Raw genomic sequence first — 25,393 nt, forward strand, 5'->3', positions numbered from 1 at the left:
TTGTTTATTGTTTACTCCATGTGTAACTCTGTGTTGTTGTCTGTTCACACTGCTATGCTTTATCTTGGCCAGGTCACAGTTGTAAATGAGAACATGATCTCAACTAGCCTACCTGGTTAAATAAAGGTGAAATAGAAATAAAAAATCAATAAAAAACTCTGCTAGCTTCCAGTTAAAGCTCGCATCCACTACAAGACCATGGTGCTTGCATATGGAGCAGCAAGAGGAACTGCAGTCCCTTATCTTCAGGCTATTCTCAAACCCTACACTCAACCTGAGCACTGCATTCTGCCTCGTCTGTTATCTTGGCACTCACACCCTTACGCGTGGAGAGCTCCTGCTCAGCTCATTCCAAGCTGAAGCTATGACAGCAGTCCCTGCCCACCTGAAACCCAACCTCATCAAAGAGTATCTTGAATAATCCCTCTCTTAACTGAGACACCCCCTACACACACATTTTTTTCAACTTTAATGAACCAACACTTGCACTTGAGGTTTTGCAAAGTGCTTAACAATTCCTGCCTCTAAATGTTTATTTAAACATGTTTCTCATTGACAAATGTTCATGTAAATTGATTCAGGGGCAGTCTTTTCCATTAGACCAAGATGTTTGATTATAAAATAACAGTCCAATAGAAGAGAAACACAATATAAATGACTTTATTACATGTCAAGACAATGAGCAGTGGACATTACCATCAAATAAACCTCAGACTATAAATCATATAAAAACACATTTTAATCAATCTAATTAATTCATTGATTGTGAACATTACAGCAATGCAAGCTATCAGAAAGTGATTAGATGAAGCAGCAGAGCTCAGCATTTGGATGGTTGGGTGGAGACCGTGGTGTTCACCATATGGTTAGACATAACAGGGAGCATCATAACAGCAGGGTTATAGGCAGGTGGATCAGAAGTCGTCATTTGAGAAAGGCCTGCAATGGCATGTTGGTCGGATGCCATCTTCATATGACCCCTCTGACCATGTCAGGGGGCCCTGCCATCATATCAGGGGGCATCTCAACCCCGCTGGAGGACTGTGGGTCGGTCATGACATAGCCCTGTTGGTGTGGGGACTGTGGGCCGGTCATGATGTAGCCCTGTTGGTTGGGGGACTGTGGGCCGGTCATGACGTAGCTCTGTTGGTTGGGGGACTGTGGGCCGGTTATGACGTAGCCCTGTTGGTTGGGGGACTGTGGGCTGGTCATGGTGTAGCTCTGTTGATTGGTTGTGTAGGACACATTTGAAGTGGTCATGTTAGGAGGCTGCACTTGGATGGACACAGGCTGGGTGGTTGTGAAAGTGCAGCTCTTCTTGTGCTCTTTGATCTCCCTGGCCATCTGACACCATGAGCAACAGGCACAGAAGCAGGACACCAAGATGTCCTCAAAGAGGCTTCCCTGTGGACCCACACAGACACACTTGTTTAACACTATCACACACACACACAAGTAGAGAACACACATAATACCCTTATCACAGCATATGTATCTGCAACAACATTTATGTGATGTCTATATGTAATGGGAAACATTACACCTGAATGCCATATTTGTGGCGTACAGCAACCCGCATGGACAGACTTGCGGGTGGCACAATGACGGGCACCCCAATAGCAGCCATGAATGCAGGGCCTATGATGTCCATTAAGGGCAGATAGGTACTCTCTCCAAACTCTCCTGTGGTGGAGCTGGCATAGCAAGGACAGCACCAGAATTCATTGCAACCTGCACACACACACAAACAGACACATCTCATCAACAGAGAGAGCAACAACAAGACAACTCTTATAGGTGGTGGCAATATTTTAAGACAGAATATCTTGAGCTTAGGATCCGATGGGATATGATGTCTCATGGATACTCACAGATACTCATGTCCTGAAAGGAGTCAAAAAGGCCTGTCTTCCAGCCTTTCATAGAAGGGGCTGCCGCCTGCTGATGGACTGTCATGTTAGCTGCCATGGTGATCAGACCTGCCTGCAGACACAACGAAAAGGAAGACGTAGCACTCACAATTGCAGTTTGTTTGTGGGCAAAAATTCCTCAGCAGTATGCTTCTAAGATCTAGCTGAACAGCATGCCTGGAATCAAGTTGATGACTATAGTTGTTGGTTACACAAAAAAAACATTCAAGGTGGCCCCACCAAAAAATATTTGGAAACTAGTTCCACAACTTTTTTGACTTCACCAACTTTTTGGGAAAAGTGTTGCATGCAATTCACATTTTGAGTTGAGACAAGTTGGGAAATATTAAGTGATACTGACTGATGGCTGTAAATTAGGGTTGTCTTTTTAGATTCAGGCATGGTCCAATTTTTGGACCAGAAAGTAGGCTATTTCAAATCTATCTTGATTAACCAATCTCACTAATAATGAAAACAAATCCACATGTTTTGCAGTATCTGGTTAAACACATCATATTATAACCTCTGAAATATATATTTTAATTGTAAAAAAAGTTCTTGACAAGTATTTTCTGAATGGCACACTGGGAAATATGTTAATGAAAAAAAAACATCTATCTTCAGCCAACAGAGTATTTTAAGTTGCGGGTCTCAGGAAACTGAACTTGTTGTGTGATCAACTCAAATAACTTTACTATTTAATAAGTTCACACAAATCAAAACGGCTGTGGAACTTGTTACGCAGATTGGTCTCATAGACTAAGGTTACACATGATTGAAGGCGACTTAAGGCAACAATTAAAAGAGGGTGTTTGGTGGATCATATAAGGTTGTGTGTTTGAATCTCGTCATGGACAACTTTTGAATTTTAGCGAATTAGCAACTTTGCAACTACTTACTACTTTTTAGCTACTTAGCAACTACTTAACCCTTTTAGCTAACCCTTCCCCTAACACTAACCCTTAGAGCTAGCTAACGTCAGTTAGCCACCTAGCTAATATTAGCCACAACAAATTGGAATTCGTAACAGATCATACGTTTTGCAAGTTCAAAGCATATTGTACCTTAGCAAATTCATAACATATTGTACTAATTTAAATTCGTAACATATTATACGAGTTGTAATTCATAACATATCAAATGAAAAGAGTGATGGACATCCACAAATTAATACACACAGTGCACTCGGAAAGTATTCAGGCCCCTTGACTTTTTCCACATTTTGTTACGTTACACCCTTATTCTAAAATTGATTAAATAAAAATACAAATCCTCAACCTACACACAATACCCCATAATGACAAAGCAAAAACAGGGTTTTAGATTTTTTTGCAAATAAAAAAGAATATATTAAAAAATATATCTTGCTTACATAAGTATACATACCCTTAGCTATGAGACTCGAAATTGAGCTCAGGTGCATCCTGTTTCCAAAGATCATCATTGAAATGTTTCTACAATTTCATTGGAGTCCACCTGTGTTAAATTCAATTGATAGGAAATGATTTGGAAAAGCACACACCTGTCTATATAAGGTTCCACACTTGACAGTGCATGTCAGAGCAAAAACCAACCCATGAGGTGGAAGGAATTGTCCATAGAGCTCCAAGACAAGATTATGTCGAGGCACAGATCTGCAGATGGATATGGAAACATTTCTGCAGCATTGAAGGTCCCCAGGAACACAATGGCCTCTATCATTCTTAAATGTTAGAAGTTTGGAACCACGAAGACTCTGCTTAGAGCTGGTTGCCCAGCCAAACTGAGCAATCGTGGGAGAAGGGCCTTGGTCAGGTAGGTGACTAAGAACCCGATGGTCACTGTGACAGAGCTCTAGAGTTCCTCTGTGGAGATGGGAGAAACCTCCAGAAGAACAACCATCTCTGCAGCATTCCACCAATCAGGCCTTTATGGTAGAGTGGCCAGACGGAAGACACTCATCAGTAAAAGGCACATGACAGCCAGCTTGGAGTTTTCCAAAAGGTACCTAAAGGACTCAGACCATGAAAAACAAGATTCTCTGGTTTGATGAAACCAAGATTGAACTCTTTGGCCTGAATGTCACAATTGTCGTATGGAGGGGACCAAAGCGCAGTGTGGTGTGAATACATTCTTCTTTATTTAATGAAGAACACGAACACTTAAACAAAAAACAACAAAACGATTAAGACGAACGTGACCGCTATATAAACACTGTGCTAACATACAACATAACATAGACAGAATAACCCACCAACCAAGGACCAAGCGGCGTGGTAACGGGCAGCAGCAGCGAACACAAGACTCCTGGACTTGGGATGAGATATTAGACGGCAAGGGACCATGGGAACAGCCGGGTGATTATCGCCGTCCCAAGGCAGAGCTGGAAGCAGCGAAAGCCGAGAGGCGCTAGTATGAAGAGGCAGCACGGCAGCGCGGCTGGAACACCGAGAGGCAGCCCCAAAAATGTATTGGGGAGGAGCACAAGGAGTGTGGCGAAGCTAGGTAGGAGACCTACGCCAACTTCCTGTGCTTACCAGAGAGAGAGAGGAACTGGGCAGGCACCATGTTATGCGATGGAGCGCACTGTGTCCCCGGTGCGTGTGCATAGCCCGGTTCGGTACATTCCAGCTCCTCGTATCGTCCGGGCTAGTGTGGGCATCGAGCCAGGTGCCATGAAGCCGGCTCTACGCATATGGTCTCCAGTGCGTCTCCTCGGACCGGCATACATGGCACCAGCCTTACACACGATGTCCCCGGTTCGCCAGCACAGCCCAGTGCAGGCTATTCCACCTCGCTGCACTGGACTGGCTACGGGTAGCATACAACCAGGTAAGGTTGGGCAGGCTCTGTGCTCAAGAGCTCCAGTGCACCTGCACGAGCTCCAGTGCGCCTGCACGGTCCGGGCTGTCCGGTGCCACCTCCACGTACCAGCCCTCCGGTGGCAGCTCCCCGCACCAGGCTGTCTCTGTTTCATCCCTACAGGTGCTCCCGCCTGTCCAGCGCTGTCAGAGCCTTCCTCCTGCCCAGCGCTACCAGAGTCTCCCGTCTGTCCTGAGCTGCTAGAGTCTCCCGTCTGTCCTGAGCTGCTAGAGTCTCCCGTCTGTCCTGAGCTGCTAGAGTCGCCAGTCTGTCCTGAGCCGCCAGAGCCGCCAGTCTGTCCTGAGCCGCCAGAGCCGGCAGTCTGTCCTGAGCCGTCAGAGCCGCCAGTCTGTCCTGAGCCGTCAGTCAGCCAGGAGCTGTCAGAGCCGTCAGTCAGCCAGGAGCTGCCAGAGCCGTCAGTCAGCCAGGACCTGCCAGAGCCGTCAGTCAGCCAGGACCTGCCAGAGCCGTCAGTCAGCCAGGACCTGCCAGAGCCGTCAGCCAGCAAGGAGCTGCCAGAGCCGTCAGCCAGCCAGGAGCTGCCAGAGCCGTCAACCAGCCAGGAGCTGCCAGAGCCGTCAGCCAGACAGGAGCTGCCAGAGCCGTCAGCCAGTCCGGAGCTGTCCCTCTGAAGAGGCCCTTGAAGAGGACAACGACTATGGTAGAGTGGGGTCTACGTCCCGCACCCGAGCCACCACCATGAAAGAGGCCCATCCGGACCCTCCCCTTTAGATTAGGTTTTTGCGGCCGGAGTACGCACCTTTGTGGGGGGGGGGGGGGGGGGGGGGGGGGGGTACTGTCACTCCCTGACCTGAGTATTCTTTGTTTTCTTTATATATTTTGGTTAGGTCAGGGTGTGACGAGGGTGGTATATGTGTTTTTGTCTCATCTAGGGTGTTTGGACTGTCTAGGGGTTTTGTAGATTTATGGGGTTGTTTCCATCTAGGTGTTTATGTAGTTCTATGGTTGCCTAGATTGGTTCTCAATTAGAGGCAGGTGTTTATCGTTGTCTCTGATTGGGAACCATATTTAGGCAGCCATCTTCTTTGGGTATTTCGTGGGTTATTGTCTATGTGAAGTTGCCTGTGTCTGCACTCGTTGGTCATAGCGTCACGTTCGTTTTGTTATTTTTGTTGAACTGTTCTTCGTGTTCTTCCTTCAATAAAATAATAATGTATTCTAATCACGCTGCGCTTTGGTCTCCCCTTTACGACGATCGTGACACTGAATGCCAAGCTTCATGTCTGCAGGGAACCTAGCACCATCCCTACGGTGAAGCATGGTGGTGGTAGCATCATGCTGTGGGGATGTTTTTCAGCGGCAAGGACTAGTCAGGATCGAGGGAAAGATGAACAGAGCAAAGTACAGAGAGATCCTTGAGAAAAACCTGCTCCAGAGCGCTCAGGACCTCAGACTGGGCCGAAGGTTCACCTTCCAACAGAACAACGACCCGAAGCACACAGCCAAAACAACGCAGGAGTGGCTTCGGGACAAGTCTCTGAATGTCCTTGAGTGGTCCAGCCAGAGCCCGGACTTGAACCCGATCGAACATCTCTGGAGAGACCTGAAAATAGCTGTGCAGCGACGCTCCCCTTCCAACCTGACAGAGCTTGAGAGGATCTGCAGGGAAGAATGTGAGAAACTACCCAAATACAGATGTGCCATCCTTGTAACATCATACCCAAAAAGACTTGAGGATGTCATTGCTGCCAAAGGTGCTTCAACAAAGTAACGAGTAAAGCATCTGAATACTTATGTAAATGTCTTTTTTTATTATTATTGCAAAAAAATCAAAAAACCTGTTTTTGCGTGGTCATTTTGGGGCATTGTGTGTAGATTGATGAGGGAAAAAGACAATTTAATACATTTTAGAATAAGGCTGTAATGTAACAAAATGTGGAAAAAGTCAAGGGGTCTGACTACTTTCCGGATGCACTGTACCATAAGAAATGTAATATATCCTACAAATGGAGTTTCAGATATACGTAAAAAATAATACAAAATGCTCTGAGACCACGTTGAGTTACTAAATCTTTTTGAGTTCGGCCCCCTCTGATTTATTTTTATTTTTACAGAGTACAGACCTAGGCCTAGATTCAATCAGTTCCAGCAATAACCAACAACTGAATAGCAGTTTTATTGTTTTTTTTAGTTGATGTCGGAGGTGTAACTGTCAAATTGGTGAGCGGACTCTTCTGTAGTCATTGTCATGAAACCATCCCCTTCCTTAATTCCCACTGACGTTATAAGTTCAGTGTAGGCTATATAGAAATAATGGGTTATTTTGGTTTAGGGCAGAACTGATGGAATCTAGCCCTTAAACTCCTCAACATGCTGCCAGGAAAGTACAGCATGACACAATAGTGGACAACTGTTTGTTACTCATTCACATCCCGCCTGTAACCCTGTAAAGATATGACCATTTGTTCTGTAAAATAACTACACTCTTTTTTCACACTATTATCCACTATTATCAATATCTATCATCCTTTATTAATAGATTTTTTATCATTAAAAAAACATTAGGCATGGATCTATATAGCATATCTTACCTGTTCACCCTTCTTGAATGCTGTGAGAGAATGACCTGGACTTAATCATGAAACACAATAAACATGTCTGGAATGTCTGCAGGTATGCAGGCTACCTGATAGAAAACGCACACAAAACCTGCAAAACCTGAATGTACGTTGGTTAAGGGATTTTTTACAGGAAAGAGAAAGTGGCTTTAGGTTGGTGATTTGAGCATAATGTATGAAAACTTTACAAATTAAGTTATTATTAATTCATCTTTCGGATCAGGTTGCACTGGGATAAACTCAAATGTAGTTTGATTGAGAGGGAATTGTGGTGGAGATTGACAGCAGACTTAGCCAATTGCAGATTTATACAGTACGCCCTGACTCTAGCAGCATTCACACTATGTCCATGTACCATTCATCTGAGGGGCCAGGGCTGCTACAGTTGTTTTCATAGGGATGTCAGCTGTAGTAAGCCACCTGTAGGTTATCAGCTATCCTAAATGTCTGGATGACAGATTAAAAATCATCACTGTAAACAGTACATTTGGAAAAACTTTATTGAATGTTCTGTCATAATGCCTACATAAGGTTGTCTTAAACATAAGGTGTTTTTGCCGACTTACGTCACATCTCTCCCATAAAAATGTTACAATGTTTTATCGTCATTCAAATGATCAAACAGGAAACACAAATGTTCCATCCATTGCCAAGACAAAATCTTAAATTTCTACATAATCTTTTCATGGCATGAACATGGTATGCAAAGGAGAGAATTGAGTAACAATGACTAACATATGACATGGCCATTCAAAATGATTGCTAACTCCATGGCAATGGAGAGAAACTTAAGAAACATAGGGAAACAATTTCCTTCTAAGCGTCTAAGGTGTTATGCAATCATAGTCACATAATGGAACCGTGCTGACCATTGTTGACCAATGTTCCCTCTAAGCTGCGCACGGGTGAGCAGCTCCCCAAGACTGCTGCACAGAAGAAATATCAGCCTGCAAAGAGAAGCAGAGCTTGAACTTCACTCAACTCTCTAGAGTTTTCCCTGTTAGTTAACACTATCAACGTGTGTCTTTACTGTGGGAATTGTGATCGAATCAACACAATATTAGCCATTTTTAATTGTGTTTTGTTGGTATTTAGCCATTTTCAGCTCTTCAGGTCCTACTCACTGTTGTCAGACGCTCAGATGGATGAGAGGATCAAAGAACTGATAGGACAGAATTAAGAACTTGGTTCTTAGTCTGTGAGGGCACGCTTAAGAGGAGAAGGTTGTTAAGGGATGTTTTTTTATCAATAATGACTAATTATGTATACATTTCAATCAGGCCTGACTAATCAGAATACTATTATGTTACTGTATAGATGTATGAATTTTATTTTAATCCGAGTACTGAATATAATGTGTGTAATTATAATAAAGAATTAGAACAACGACTGTCTGTTCCTTGGTAGAAACGAATGAACTTATCGTCAGACTGGCTAGAATGCTTATCTACACAGGAAGACCTTGGCTTGGTCATAAATTATCTAAAATGGTGAGAGACGATGTAGGAAGGCTTGAGAACTATACTGCCATTGTACCGGAGTGGAGGAGAGACAGGACAGTTCGAAAACGAATGACGTCATTTTCAGTTTATAACCTGTTGTAAATCCTATATGTTCAGTACTCTCGAGAATAAACGCTAGTGCTTGATTTTGAGACTGGTCTCCGCCCATTTCATGTAAATACGTTTCTTACAAATCCTTAGAAATGGGCTGAGTGTATTAATTTAATTGGGTAATAAACATATAGGAATTTAATTCCTCTAACAAAGGTGTTAGTCTAGCAGGGGAGGGTCAGACTGATCCTTGTCAACCCCCAGGGAACTTTGAGGAGAGCCATGCAGCAGCGGCTACACCGTCGGTAGTATAGAGTTGCAGGCCCAAATTCTTTGTGGCACATCGATGGCAACCATAAGCTGATCCGGTAAGTGTAAACGCTTAGGCCTCCTGAACACATTTTTACAATCTTAACATCGTAAAAAACAAATTATTTATCTGGTTATATGGTAATAAAATAATTGTGTCCCTATTCCTGGGTATACAGTCCCTTTACACCTCTTGACTTTTTCCACATTTTCTTTTGGTACAACCTGAATTTAAAATGAATTAAATTGAGACTTTGTCAGTGGCCTACACACAATACCCCATAATGTTAAAGTGGAATTATGTTTTAGAATGTTTTACTAATTAATTTGATTTAAAAATGAAAACCTGAAATATCTTAAGTCAATAAGTATTCAACCCCTTTGTTATGGCATGCCTGAATAAGTTCAGGAGTACAAATGTGTCACATAATAAGTTGCATGGACTGTGTGCAATAAATGTTTACTATGTAATAATGTTATCAATAATAAAAACAGAATGGTGTCAGTATAAGAGGAAACATTTCTGAAGGCCTCTGAGTGCCACAGTCATGGAGTCATTCGAAGCGGCCATCACCAGCTACAGAGTACCATCCCGGGGGAGATGTACGTATCTGTGCCTTCATGGAGCAGTTCAGGGGTGGTGAACGGGGAAGTGCCCTCTCACTGCCCCAGCTTCAACCACCATCACCTCTCAAGCCACCTCCACATCAGCTCTTCCAACCACTGGCGCTGCAGCTCTTTATTGGTCAGAAGGGGTGATTGTGCCAGAAATCCAGTTCACCATTAGCAAACTAGGAAAGCAAATTAGGAAAATAAATCCATTGGAGGGCCCCAGAGGGAGCCTGGGAGTTGACATTCTACAGAGGGTTATGGCAGTTAAATCTTCAGCGCCACTCATTCCTACTCCAACCTGACTTACTACACCCCTGATACTCCCCTACAGGGACAAGGGATCGGACGCTATATCTTCAGTGCCACTTGTTCCTACTCCAACCTGACTTACTACACCCCTGAAACTCCCCTATTGGGATGAGGGATTGGACACTATATCTTCAGCGCCACCCGTTCCTTCAAGTCAGTTCATTTTTATAACACTATTTGAAATGGTAACGACTCATATTTTTGTCAGTCCTTGAATCAGTTCATTTTTACAACACCAATAATAACACCACCAATTAGGACGCCACTATTAGTGAACTCTTCTTCAACCAGGGCTTTGGAAAACCCTCTCCTCCTTGCACAGAAACTGTTCCTGAGGTAACACTTCCCCTCTTTCACACACTGTATGATTTGGTCTCTAGAAAGGTACTACAGACATGTTCAACCCTTAACAAAGAGTGTCAAGGTGTATGGCCCCTCGGTGGGTTCAGCGATACAGTACTAGTCAAAAGTTTGTACACAACTGGACATTAGAAAGGTGGAAATCTGTCCTTTGGTCTGATGAGTCTAAATTTGAGATTTTTGGTTCCAACCGCTGTGTCTTTGTTAGACGCAGAGTAGGTGAACAGAAGATCTCTGCATGTGTGCTTCCCACTGTGAAGCATGGAGGAGGAGGTGTGGGGGTGCTTTGCTGGTGACACTCAGTGATTTATTTTGAGTTCAACCAGAATGGCTACCGCAGCATTTTGCAGCGGTCAATGGACAATGACCCAACACACCTCCAGGCTGTGTAAGGGCTATTTGAGTGCTGCATCAGATGACCTGGCCTCCACAATCACCTAAGTCCAACCCAATGGAGATGGTTTGGAATGAGTTGGACCGCAGAGAAAAGGAAAAGCAGCCAACAAGTGTGTTGAGGTTGGGGGGTTGTGGAGGCCAGATCATCTGATGCAGCACTCCATCACTCTCCTTCTTGGTCAAATAGCCAAATAATGATGTATGTTGGGTCATTGTCCTGTTGAAAAACAAATTAGTCCCATTAAGCACAAACCAGATGGGACAGCATATCTCTGCAGAATCCTGTGGCAGTCATGCTGGTTAAGTTTGCCTTGAATTCTAAATAAATCACTGAGTGTCTCCAGGAAAGCACCCCCACACGTCACACCTCCACCATGCTTCACGATGGGAACCACACATGCGTTCACCTACTCTGTATCTAACAAAGACACAGCGGTTGGAACCAAAAATCTCAAATTTGAACTCATCAGACCAAAGCACAGATTTCAACGGTCTAATGTCTGTGGGTCTTCCTTTGGGTCTCTAGGTCTTCCTTTCCTGTGACAGTCCTCAAGAGAGCCAGTTTCATCATAGCGCTTAATGGTTTTTGCGACTGCAATTGAAGAAACTTTCAAAGTTATTGACATTTTCCGGATTGACTGACATTCATGTCTTAAAGTAATGATGGACTGTCGTTTCTCTTTGCTTATTTCAGCTGTTCTTGCCATAATATGGACTTGGTCTTTTACCAAATAGGGCTATCTTCTGTATACCCCCCACCCCCTACCTTGTCACAAACACAACTGATTGGCTCAAACGCATTAAGAAGGAAATAAATTCCACACATGAACTTTTAACAAGGCACACCTGTTAATTGAAATGCATTCCAGGTGACTACCTCATGAAGCTGGTTGAGAGAATGTCAAGAGTGTGCAAAGCTGTCATCAAGGCAAAGGGTGGCTACTTTGAAGAGTCTCAAATATAAAATATATTTTGGTTACTACATGATTCCATGTGTTATTTCATAGTTTTGATGTCTTCACTATTATTCCACAATGTAGAAAATAGGAAAAAATAAAGAAAAACCCTTGAATGAGTAGGTGTGTCCAAAATGTTGACTAGCTGAACTGGAGCGGACCTTGACAAGAGTTGAAAAAGTAAGTACTTCTCCATTCAACATACACCCCACCTCTCCATTTACCTTTGATTATGAATGACCTTATCATGCTTTGTTGATTTCCCTGTTGAGTTGTGGATGTATCTACTCTTCGAATAAACCCCCACTTCCTTCCACTCTACTCTCAAACGTGCAATCTTTGGAGAATAAAATCGATGACCTACGCGGAAGATTAAACTACCAACGGGACCTTCAAAACTGTAATATCTTATGCTTCACGGAGTCGTGGCTGAAAGACGACACTATCAACATACATATGTCTAGTTACACGCTGTACCAGCAGGATAGAACAGGGGCGTCTGGTAAGACAAGGGGAGGCGGACTATGAATTTTTGTAAATAACAGCTGGTGCACGATATCTAAGGTAGTCCCGAGCTATTGCTCGCCTGAGGTAAAGTATCTCATGATAAGCTATAGACCACACTACCTAGAGAGCTTTCATCTGTATTTTTCATAGTTGTTTACATACCACCACAGACTGAGGCTGGCACTAAGACAGCATTGCATGAGCTGTATTCCGCCATAAGCAAACAAGAAAATGCTCACCCAGAGGCGGCACTCCTAGAAGCCAGGGACTGCAGGGAAATTTAAATCCGTTTTACCAAATTCCTATCAGCGTGTTAAATGTGCAACCGGAGGGAAAAAACTCTGGACCACCTTTACTCCACACACAGAGACACATACAAAGCTCTCCATCACCCTTCATTTGGCAAATCTGACCATTCCATCCTCCTGATTCCTGCTTACAAGCAAAAATTAAAGCAGGAAGCACCAGTGACTAAATCAAGTGGTCAGATGAAGTAGATGCTAAGCTACAGGACTGTTTTGCTAGCACAGACTGGAATATGTTCTGGGATTCATTTGATGGCATTGAGGAGTACACCACATCAGTCAATGGCTTCATCAATAAGTGCATTGATGATGTCATCCCCACAGTGACTGTACGCACATACCCCAACCAGAAGCCATGGATTACAGGCAACAACCGCGCTGAGGTAAAGGCTAGAGCTGCTGCTTTAGGAGTGGGACTTTAACCCGGAAGCTTATAAGAAATCCCGTTACACCCTCAGACGAACCATTAAACAGGCAAAGAGTCAATACAGGACTAAGATGGAGTCGAATTACACCGGTTTTGACGCTCATCGGATGTGGCAGGGCTTGCAAACCATTACAGACCACAACGGGAAGCACAGCCACGAGCTTCCCAGAGACACGAGCCTACCAGACGAGCTAAACTATTTCTATGCTCGCTTCGAGGCAAATAACACTGAAACATGCATGAGAGTACCAGCTGTTCCAGAAGACTGTGTGATCACGCTCTCCGCAGCCAATGTGAGTAAGACCTTTAAACGGTCAACATTCACAAGTCAGGGCCAGATTACCAGAACGTGTGCTGCGAGCATGCGCTGACCAACTGGCAAGTGTCTTCACTGACATTATCAACCTCACCTTGTCCAGGTCTGTAATACCAACATGTTTTAAGCAGACCACCATAGTGCCTGTACCCAAGAACATTAAGGTAACCTGCCTAAATGACTACCGACCCGTAGCACTCATGTCTGTTGCCATGAAGTGCTTTGAAAGGCTGGCCATGGCTCACATCAACACCGTTATCCCAGAAACCCTAGACCCACTCCAATTTGCATACATCCCCAACAGATCCACAGATGATGCAATCTCTACTGCACTCCACACTACCCTTTCCCACCTGGACAAAAGGAACTAGCTATGTGAGAATGCTATTCATTGACTACAGCTCAACGTTCAACACCATAGTGCCCTCAAAGCTCATCAATAAGATAAGGACCCTGGGACTAAACACCTCCCTCTGCAATTGGATCCTGGACTTCCTGACGGGTAAGGGTAGTTAATAACACATATGCCACGCTGATCCTCAACACAGGGGCCCCTCTCGGGTGCGTGCTCAGTCCCCTCCTGTACTCCCTGTTCACGCATAACTGCACGGCTAGGCACGACTCCAACACCATCATTAAGTTTGCCAATGACACAACCGTGTTAGGCCTGATCACTGACAAGGACGAGACAGCCTATATGGAGGAGGTCAGAGACCTGGCCATGTGGTGCCAGGACAACAATCTCTCCCTAAACGTGATCAAGACAAAGGAGATGATTGTGGACTACAGGAAAAAGAGGACCGAGCACGCCCCCATTCTCATCGATGGGGCTGCAGTGGAGCAGGTTGAGAGCTTAAAGTTCCTTGGTGTCCACATCACCAACAAACTAACATGGTCCAAGCACACCAAGACAGTCGTGAAGAGGGCATGACAAAACCTGTTCCCCCTCAAGAGACTGAAAAGATTTGGCATGGGTCCTCAGATCCTCAAAAGGTTCTACAGCTGCACCATCAAGAGCATGCATCACTGCCTGGTATTCCAACTAGGCCAAGGTAATGTACAGAAAGGAAGCGTTTTTCCTGCTTATAACGAAATTGACAAAGAAAATAATACTAAAGCACACATTTATTGGCAGAAATCCTGCTGCTTCTTGCTGCTACTGCTACTATGCGCCGGATTCTTGCTCCCACCACCACCCCAGCTGAACCTGTTAGCTTCTGTATTCCTGCCGAGGGCATTGGTATAGCTTACCGCACTCACTGCCTGTAGGCTATTCTACATTGATGCTTTGCTTGGATAGTGAGCTACCCTTAAGGAGCAGAGCCTATATCGCCAAGACTTGCATTATTCATTGCTCAAGAAATGGTTAAAAGTTTTTCTAAGTGCCGTTTAAAAGAAAAATGGTTTAAATGGCCTTTCTAGAATTCAAAATGCTGTGGTATAAATATATTTATAACTGAACACTAACAGCAATGCATATTGTAGTTGATAGAGGAGACAAGACAGAGGGTGGTCTCTCATCCAGAGCTGCCTGATAGAGTGCCCTTTAAGATCAAAAAACCCGGATGGGAGGGAGCGGATTTGGAGTTTTCGGCTCTCTGAATCCATTCAGGTAAATCATTCTTTCACTTGTTGTTAAACTCAGTACTTTAAATGTCCATTTCAGGCTGAATTACAATTGTTAATGTAGGTCTTTTGTTATATAGATGATGTTTGATTTTGTGGGGATGATGATGCATCGAGTGAGGTTTTTACCCTCCAGGCAGCAGTGTGCTTCGCAATCCTGAAGAAGACGATCATTGGGTCATTGGAAGAACATGACATTCGGGAGTCTGTGGAGGATGTGCAGGTGACTAGCATGACACTACTTAATAATAATATATTTGATGTTCGTATCGGACTACAGTTGAACTACTTGATAGTTCTAACCTTTGTGAGTGGTGGTTTCTGTCCATTTACAGGCAATCCTATCGCCTCATCTCTCACCTGCACCCCTCCCAACACCTTTCACCTATCCTCTCTTCTCACCTATCCTCTTCTCACCTGTCCCCTCTCCTCACTTCTCGCCAGCCTCTTCTCCTCTCCACCTTCATCAAACTTTCTTTCTTTTCACCCCTCACCCTTAACGTCCTCACTCTTTTCCTCTTATCACCCCTCACCTACTTTCTCCCTCACCTTCACCTCCCTCATCTCCATCATCAGATCCAGAGACTAAGTGAGTGTTTTTTAAGAGCATTTGTTTATTAAACAAAATGTATTTAAAACTTCAATGTCAGAGTATTTTACATTAGGATCAATCCTTATTCAACTTGTCATACATTTTGAATGACCCCCCCCCCCCCCCTCCCCCTAGAACAGACCTACAGTGGTAGTCGGAAGTTTACATACACTTAGGTTGGAGTCATTAAAACTCGTTTTTCAACCACTCCACAAATTTCTTGTTAACAAACTATAGCTTTGGCAAGTCGGTTAGGACATCCACTTGGTGCATGACACAAGTAATTTTTCCAACAATTGTTTAAAGGCAGATTATTTCACTTACAGTGCCTTGCGAAAGTATTCGGCCCCCTTGAACTTTGTGACCTTTTGCCACATTTCAGGCTTCAAACATAAAGATATAAAACTGTATTTTTTTGTGAAGAATCAACAACAAGTGGGACACAATCATGAAGTGGAATGACATTTATTGGATATTTCAAACTTTTTTAACAAATCAAAAACTGAAAAATTGGGCGTGCAAAATTATTCAGCCCCTTTACTTTCAGTGCAGCAAACTCTCTCCAGAAGTTCAGTGAGGATCTCTGAATGATCCAATGTTGACCTAAATGACTAATGATGATAAATACAATCCACCTGTGTGTAATCAAGTCTCCGTATAAATGCACCTGCACTGTGATAGTCTCAGAGGTCCGTTAAAAGCGCAGAGAGCATCATGAAGAACAAGGAACACACCAGGCAGGTCCAGGCAGGAGATACTGTTGTGAAGAAGTTTAAAGCCGGATTTGGATACAAAAAAAATTCCCAAGCTTTAAACATCCCAAGGAGCACTGTGCAAGCGATAATATTGAAATGGAAGGAGTATCAGACCACTGCAAATCTACCAAGACCTGGCCGTCCCTCTAAACTTTCAGCTCATACAAGGAGAAGACTGATCAGAGATGCAGCCAAGAGGCCCATGATCAATCTGGATGAACTGCAGAGATCTACAGCTGAGGTGGGAGACTCTGTCCATAGGACAACAATCAGTCGTATATTGCACAAATCTGGCCTTTATGGAAGAGTGGCAAGAAGAAAGCCATTTCTTAAAGATATCCATAAAAAGTGTAGTTTAAAGTTTGCCACAAGCCACCTGGGAGACACACCAAACATGTGGAAGAAGGTGCTCTGGTCAGATGAAACCAAAATGGAACTTTTTGGCAACAATGCAAAACGCTATGTTTGGCGTAAAAGCAACACAGCTGAACACACCATCCCCACTGTCAAACATGGTGGTGGCAGCATCATGGTTTGGGCCTGCTTTTCTTCAGCAGGGACAGGGAAGATGGTTAAAATTGATGGGAAGATGGATGGAGCCAAATACAGGACCATTCTGGAAGAAAACCTGATGGAGTCTGCAAAAGACCTGAGACTGGGACGGAGATTTGTCTTCCAACAAGACAATGATCCAAAACATAAAGCAAAATCTACAATGGAATGGTTCAAAAATAAACATATCCAGGTGTTAGAATGGCCAAGTCAAAGTCCAGACCTGAATCCAATCGAGAATCTGTGGAAAGAACTGAAAACTGCTGTTCACAAATGCTCTCCATCCAACCTCACTGAGCTCGAGCTGTTTTGCAAGGAGGAATGGGAAAAAATGTCAGTCTCTCGATGTCCAAAACTGATACCCCAAGCGACTTACAGCTGTAATCGCAGCAAAAGGTGGTGCTACAAAGTATTAACTTAAGGGGGCTGAATAATTTTGCACGCCCAATTTTTCAGTTTTTGATTTGTTAAAAAAGTTTGAAATATCCAATTAATGTCGTTCCACTTCATGATTGTGTCCCACTTGTTGTTGATTCTTCACAAAAAAATTAAGTTTTATATATTTATGTTTGAAGCCTGAAATGTGGAAAAAGGTTGCAAAGTTCAACGGGGCCGAATACTTTCGCAAGGCACTGTATATCTATCTCACTGTATCACAATTCCAGTGGGTCAGAAGTAAGTACACTAAGTTGACTGTGCCTTTAAACAGCTTGGAAAATTCCAGTAAATGAACAACTCAGTGCCTCTTTGCTTGACATCATGGGAAAATCAAAAGAAATCAGCCAAGACCTCAGAAAAAGAATTGTAGACCTCCACAAGTCTGGTTCATCCTTGGGAGCAATTTCCAAACGGCCGAAGGTTCCACGTTCATCTGTACAAACAATAGTACGCAAGTATAAAGACCATGGGACCACGCAGCCGTCATACCGCTCAGGAAGGAGACACGTTCTGACTCCTAGAGATGAACGTACTTTGGTGCGAAAAGTGCAAATCAATCCCAGAACAACAGCAAAGGACCTTGTGAAGATGCTGGAGGAAACAGGCACAAAAGTATCTATATCCACAGTAAAACAAGTCCTATATCAACATAACCTGAAAGGCCACTCAGCGAGAAATAAGCCACTGCTCCAAAACCGCCATAAAAAAGCCAGACTACGGTTTGCAACTGCACATGTGGACAAAGATCATACTTTTTGGAGAAATGTCCTCTGGTCTGATGAAACAAAAATATAATTGTTTGGCCATAATGACCATCCTTATGTTTGGAGGGAAAAGGGGGAGGCTTGCAAGCCGAAGAACACCATCCCAACCGTGAAGCACGGGGGTGGCAGCATCATGTTTGGGGGGTGCTTTGCTGCAGGAGGGACTGGTGCACTTCACAAAATAGATGGTTTCATGAGGTAGGAAAATGATGTGGATATATTGAAGCAACATACCAAGACAACACTCAGGAAGTTAAAGCTAGAACGCAAATGGGTCTTCCAAATGGACAATGACCCAAATCATACTTCCAAAGTTGTGGCAAAATGGCTTAAGGACAACAAAGTCAAGGTATTGGAGAGGCCATCACAAAACCCTGACCTCAATCCTATAGAAAATTTGTGGGCAGAACTGAAAAGGTGTGTGCGAGCAAGGAGGCCTACAAACCTGACTCTGTTACACCAGCTCTGTCAGGAGGAAGGGGCCAAAATTCACCCAACTTATTGTGGGAAGCTTGTGGAAGGCTACCCGAAACGTTTGACCTAAGTTAAATAATTTAAAGGCAATGCTACCAAATACTAATTGAGTGTATGTAAACTTCTGACCCACTGGGAAAGTGAATAATTCTCCCTACTATTATTCTGACATTTCATATTCTTAAAATAAAGTGGTGATCCTAACTGACCTAAGACAGATAATTTTTACAAGGACTAAATGTCAGGAATTTATGAAAAACTGAGTTTCAATGTATTTGGCTAAGGTGTATGTAAACTTCCGACTTCAACTGTACGTGCCATTTTACATACGCTCTGGAGCTGAATGGACCAGGACAACTGCACCATCACCAACATGATAAATGTCCACAGGGGCAACGTCCTTTGCATTTCAACGCAAAAGCCTTCTCTTTTCTTTTTGCCCGTATTAAGGTCTGATTTTCATGTAAAATACAGAATTTAGACCAAAACAATGAGTGAAGAGGCTTTTTACTTTGTTGAAGAACCTTTGGCGGTGATTACAGCCTCAAGTCTTCTTAGGTATGATGCTACATTTGTATTTATTTAATCCATTTTAGAATAAGGCTGTAACGTAACAAAGTCTATATACAGTGTGTGCAAATGAGGTAGGATAAGGGAGGTAAGGCAATAAATTTGAATAATTACAATATAGCAATTAAACGCAGGAGTGATAGATGTGCAGAAAATGAGTGTGCAAGTAGAGATACTGGGGTGCAAAGGAGCAAAATAAATAAAATAAATAACAGTATGGGCATGAGGTAGTTGGATGGGCTATTTACAGATGGGCTATGTACATGTGCAGTGATCTGTGAACTGCTCTGACAGCTGGTGCTTCAAGTTAGTGAGGGAGATATGAGTCTCCAGCTTCAGTGATTTTTGCAGTTTGTTCCCGTCATTGGCAGCAGAGAACTGGAAGGAAAGGAGGCCAAAGGAGGAATTGGCTTTGGGGGTGACCAGTGAAATATACCTGCTGGAGCACGTGCTACGTGTGGGTGCTGCTATGGTGAACAGTGAGCTGGGATAAGGCAGGGCTTTACCTAGCAAAGATTTATAGATGACCTGGAGCCAGTGGGTTTGGCAACGAATATGAAGTGAGGGCCAGGCAACAAGGGCATACAGGTCGCAGTGGTGGGTAGTATATGGGCTTTGGTGACAAAACGGATGGCACTGTGATAGACTGCATCCAATTTGCTGAGTAGAGTGTTGGAGGCTATTTTGTAAATGACATCGCCAAAGTCAAGGATTGGTAGGATAGTCAGTTATACAAGGGTATGTTTGGCAGCATGAGTGAAGGATGATTTGTTGCAAAATAGGAAGCCGATTCTAGATTTAATTTTGGATTGGAGATGCTTAATGTGAGTCTGGAAGGAGAGTTTACAGTCTAACCAGACACCTAGGCATTTGTAATTATCCACATATTCTAAGTCAGAACCGTCCAGAGTAGTGATGGTGAACGGGCGGGCAGGTGTGGGCAGCGATCGGTTGAAGAACATTTAGTTTTACTTGCTTTTAAGAGCAGTTGAAGGCCACGGAAGAAGAGTTGTATGGCATTGAAGCTCATCTGGAGGTTAGTTAACACAGTGTCCAAAGAAGGTCCAGATGTATACAGAATGGTGTCATCTGCGTAGAGGTGGATCAGAGACTCACCAGCAGCAAGAGCGACATCATTGAAGTATACAGAGAAAAGAGTCGGCCCGAAAATTGAACCCTGTGGCACCCCCATAGACTGCCAGAGGTCCGGACAAGAGGCCCTCCGATTTGACACACTGATCTCTGTCAGAGAAGTAATTGGTGAACCAGGCGAGGCAGTCATTTGTGAAACCAAGTCTGAGTCTGCCGATAAGAATGTGGTGATTGACAGAGTTGAAAGCCTTGGCCAGGTCGACGAATACAGCTGCACAGTATTGTCTCTTATCGATGGAGGTTATGATAACGTTTAGGACCTTGAGCGTGGCTGAGGTGCACCCATGACCAGCTCGGAAACCAGATTGCATAGCGGAGAAGGTACGGTGGGATTCGAAATGGTTGGTGATCTGTTTGTTAACTTGGCTTTCAAAGACCTTAGGATAGGGTAGGATAGATAGATGTAGGTGTGTAGCAGTTTGGGTCTTGAGTGTCTCCCCCTTTGAAGAGGGGGATGACCACGGCAGCTTTCCAATCTTTGGGGATCTCAGACGATACGAAAGAGAGGTTGAACAGGCTAGTAATAGGGGTTGCAACAATTTTGGCTGATCATTTTAGAAAGAGAGGGTCCAGATTGTCTAGCCTGATTGATTTGTAGAGCTCTTTCAGAACATCAGCTACCTGGATTTGGGTGAAGGACAAATGGGGAGGCTTGGGCAAGTTGCTGTGGGGGGTGCAGGGCTGTTGACCGGAGAAGGTGTAGCCAGGTGGAAAGCATGGCCAGCCGTAGAAAAATGCTTCTTGAAATTCTCAAATATCGTGGATTTATCAGTGGTGACTGTGTTTCCTAGCTTCAGTGCAGTGGGCAGCTGGGAGGAGGTGCTCTTATTCTCCATGGACTTTACAGTGTCCAAAAACTGTTTGGAGTTTGTGCTGCAGGATGCAAATTTCTGTTTGAAAAAGCTAGCCTTTGTTTTCCTAACTGCCTGAGTATATTGGTTCCTGACTTCCCTGAAAAGTTACATATCGCAGGGGCTAGTTGATGCTAATGCAGTATGCCGCATTATGTTTTTGTGCTGGTCAAGAGCAGTCAGGTCTGGAGTGAAACAAGGGCTATATCTGTTCCTGGTTCAACATTTCTTGAATGGGGCATGCTTATTTAAGATGGTGAGGAAAGCCATTTTAAAGAATAACCAGGCATCCTCTACTGATGGAATGAGGTCAATATCCTTCCAGGATACCCGGGCCAGGTCGATTAGAAAGGCCTGCTCGCTGAAGTGTTTTATGGAATGTTTGACAGTGATGAGGGGTGGTCGTTTGACCGCAGACCCATTACAGACACATGCAATGAGGCAGTGATTGCTGAGATCCTGGTTGAAGACAGCAGAGGTGTATTTGGAGGGCAGGTTGGTTAGGATGATATCTATGAGGGTGCCCGTGTTTACGGATTTGAGGTTGTACCTGGTAGATTCATTGATAACTTGTGTGAGATTAAGGGCATCAAGCATAGATTGTAGGATGGCCGGGGTGTTAAGCATGTCCCAGTTTAGGTCACCTACCAGCACGAGCTCTGAAGATAGATGGGGGGGCAATCAATTCACATATGGTGTCCAGGGCTTAGCCGGGGGCAGAAGGTGGTCTTTAGCAAGCGGCAACGGTGAGAGACTTGTTTCTGGAAAGGTGTATTTTTAAAAGTAGAAGCTCAAATTGTTTGGGTACAGACCTGGATAGTAAAACAGAACGTAGATTGCAACTCCGCCCCCTTTGGCAGTTCTATCTTGTCGGAAAATGTCATGGTTAGGGATGGAATTTCAGGGTTTTTGGTGGTCTTCCTAAGCCAGGATTCAGAGATGGCTAGGACATCCGGGTTGGCAGAGTGTGCTAAAGCAGTGAATAAAACAAACATAGGGAGGAGGCTTCTAATGTTAACATGCAAGTATGTCCAATGTAAATAATCGAAACCCTAGCCCTAGATTACTCTATATTTGCAACACTATTGCGGTGAACACCTGTTCATCACACAAATAGTTGAATTAGCTGGCCAGTGTGATAGCACCACTAAATGCGAAGGATATGTCATACATTGAAATTGATTATAATCCATCCACTGTCTCATGTTGCACAGACGATGAGCATTAAGGAGACATAAATATTCCTGAGGGGAGTTGTAGGATATGGGATCAGACTATGTAACAGTATTGCTTCTGTCCCTCTCCCCGCCCCAACCTGGGCTTGAACCAGGGATCCTCTGCACACAACAACGTCAGTCACCCTTGAAGCATCATTACCCAAAAGCTGCGACCCTTGGAGAGCAAGGGAAACACCTACTTCAAGGTCTCCGAGCGAGTGAAGTCACTGATTGAAACGCTATTAGCATGCACCGCTAACTAGCTAGCCATTTCACACCAGTTACACCCCTTTAACCTACTCCTTTTCCGCAGCAACCAGTGATCTGGGTCAACAGAATAAATGGAATCAACTTTTATGGGATCAACTTTTTTTCTAAGACTACAAATAATTTTCTATGCGTGAGAACTTTTTGCCTTCGTGGCATTTTACTTAAGGTCCTTGCAATATATCGATTTACAGATACAAATCAAAAGGTGTTTGTGGATAGTGAATTGCATTTGTGGATAGCAATTTACATTTGTGGAATGTGATTAACATTTGTGGATTTGTACTTATCTGTACAGATCAAGATACACAAATACAAAATGCATGCTGTGAGTTCACAATACATTTGGCATGATATTGATCCCATATATAAGTCTTCCCATCCATTGCATTAGGTGACAGCTCCACTTCTGGGAACTGCACCTTTGTATTGACTTATCAAATAAAAAATGCATTGATCTAAGAACTCCATTAGTCCAAGGCTCTCCAACCCTGTTATTGGAGAGCTACCCTCCTTTAGGTTTTCAACATCAGTTGTAACTAACCTGATTAATTTATTAACCAGGTAATGATTAAAATCAGGTGCGCTAGATTAGGGTTGGAGTGAAGCTCTACAGGAACACGGTTGAAGAGCCCTGCACTAGTCTTCAACCACATTATTCGAGCTGTCACAATGTGTCAACAATGTTATGTTGCTAATTGTAATAGGCTGCTATTAATCACAATTATATAAACAAACAGAATTCAGGGTTCTTCATGCTGATGATTTGAACAATTTGAGACATAGCAATATAGTAAGACATAATATGAAATGTAACAGATACAGATGATGTGCATGCGGTGGTTTCAAAATTATACAATTACTACAGATGGCTAGTTCTATCCATGCTTTACCTGAACGTGATTATCTGATATTATAGCTAGCTAGTTGATGTTGTTCTAGCTAGCTCACCCAAAGCAGGCTTTTCTCCTCCTCGCCTGTCTACAGGCGACATGATCCTGATGTTGTGGCTGTAACATTTAAAGGACAATATAACAACAACAAGCTAGATATATGAGAGACATTTTCAGAAAAAGCAGCTCATATACCAAGCCAATAAAATTACTTTTCAGGAAAAAAAGAAGAAAAAAAGGAATGGAAGCACTGCTAAAGTACACAATAGTAGGTTTTGGTACTCTTTGGTAAAAGGAATATCATTGCATTGGTTCGACATTGAAATCTTGCTAGCACATCTCACCTGGGCACTGCAGCAGCCAGGGGCGGCCTAGTGGTTAGAGCATTGGACTAGTAACCGGAAGGACTAGTAACCAGAAAGTTGCAAGATCAAACCTCCAAGCTGACAAATCTGTCATTCTGCCCCTGAACAGGCAGTTAACCCACTGTTCCTAGGCCGTCATTGAAAATAAGAATTTGTTCTTAACTGACTTGCCTGGTTAAATAAAGATGAAGAAACTTAATTGAATCATCTTCCCCACACCATCTTGTCTTGATTGTGCAGGGAGCTAGCCGGTTCTCCTCAAAATATTATTAACTAGCAAGCTAGATAACCTTAATAGATTTGTGCAGAGATCTCAGCTTGCTAACTAGGAAAAGCCAACTACACACCAAATATACACAGAACAAATAATTATTTTCTAGACAAATGTTAGTCTCAACCAAATGACAAGTACATAGACATATTGCTCTGATACACGGCTATAGTGTTAGCTAGCTAGATATCCAGCCATGTAATGCCAATAGAAAAGAGGCTAGCTAGCATCAGCTATGTAGCAGTTATGCTATGTGGAAACCCTCCTTTAATTCTTCCTGTCATCTTCCTCACCAACGCCTTGTTGTAGTTTTCAAATTCTGTGAATATCATTTAGCTAGCTAGCTATTAATTTTAACACATTTCCTTCCAGACCAGAACTCTGTAAAACGTGAAAGCGCGTTCAAGAATGACAACACTTCACCTGATTGGCCGGAAGAACAAGCCCTGACCACCAGAGCTTGTGTGTTTCTGTGCTGCTTGCTTATAGCATTTTTTTTTTACAAATGCAAAACTTTTGGCACAGGTTAGTCGCAAAATGAGTGCCAAAACTCTGAGCGCAAAGATTCGACATCAGCAAATGTAGTTTTGATTCACAGAAGATTCACCAGTCGCAAATGTATTAAATATTTATTTATTTGTATTTTATTTGTTTTATTTAACCTTTATTTAACTGAGTATTTCATTAATGAGTTGTATTAATTCTCAAAGATAGTTGCATGCTTGCAAATGTTATTGAATTTATTCACATATCAATTTACCTGTTAGCAAGTGCTGCATTTATTCTCAAAATAAACCACGTTTGCAAATATTTTTTTGCAACTACAAAATTCAATATACAGGTGGAACTCCTATTTTACATGTGCAAATCATAATTCATATGTGCAAATCATACTTTACATACTTGTATAATTAAGTCATTATTTTACCTCCATAACCTGGAGACACAGTCAGCAATGTTTCATCAATGTTCATACAAGCAGTCACTGGAAAGGCCCAACACAAGACTGGAAAGGCCCAACACACAGATTCAAGAACTCCACTGGTCAGACTTCATGACAGGCATAGAATGCGTGATGACGAAATAATTCATGATGACTTCTTATCTACAAAGACATAGAGAGGAAGAGAAAAAACATCTTCATAAACTATGCCTTGGTTTTCCTTGAGAGACATTTCTTAAGCTGATCTCATCATTAGTACAGAACAAACGGCAGTAATCAGACA

The 25,393-nt window shown here is 43.2% G+C and overlaps 1 pseudogene across 1 annotated transcript; it reads right to left on the bottom strand.

The window, feature by feature from the left end:
- Nucleotides 1-644: 644 nt before the first annotated feature.
- Nucleotides 645-25,230, bottom strand: LOC110509920 (annotated as a pseudogene). Its single transcript, XR_005040522.1, has 4 exons — nucleotides 25,096-25,230; nucleotides 1,872-1,983; nucleotides 1,544-1,731; nucleotides 645-1,404 (listed from the first exon to the last, which is right to left on the bottom strand). The product of XR_005040522.1 is annotated as an uncharacterized LOC110509920 (transcript).
- Between the last annotated feature and the right edge of the window lie 163 nt (nucleotides 25,231-25,393).

The sequence above is a fragment of the Oncorhynchus mykiss genome, chromosome Y, assembly GCF_013265735.2.
Source record: "Oncorhynchus mykiss isolate Arlee chromosome Y, USDA_OmykA_1.1, whole genome shotgun sequence".
NCBI classification, from domain to species: Eukaryota; Metazoa; Chordata; class Actinopteri; order Salmoniformes; family Salmonidae; genus Oncorhynchus; species Oncorhynchus mykiss.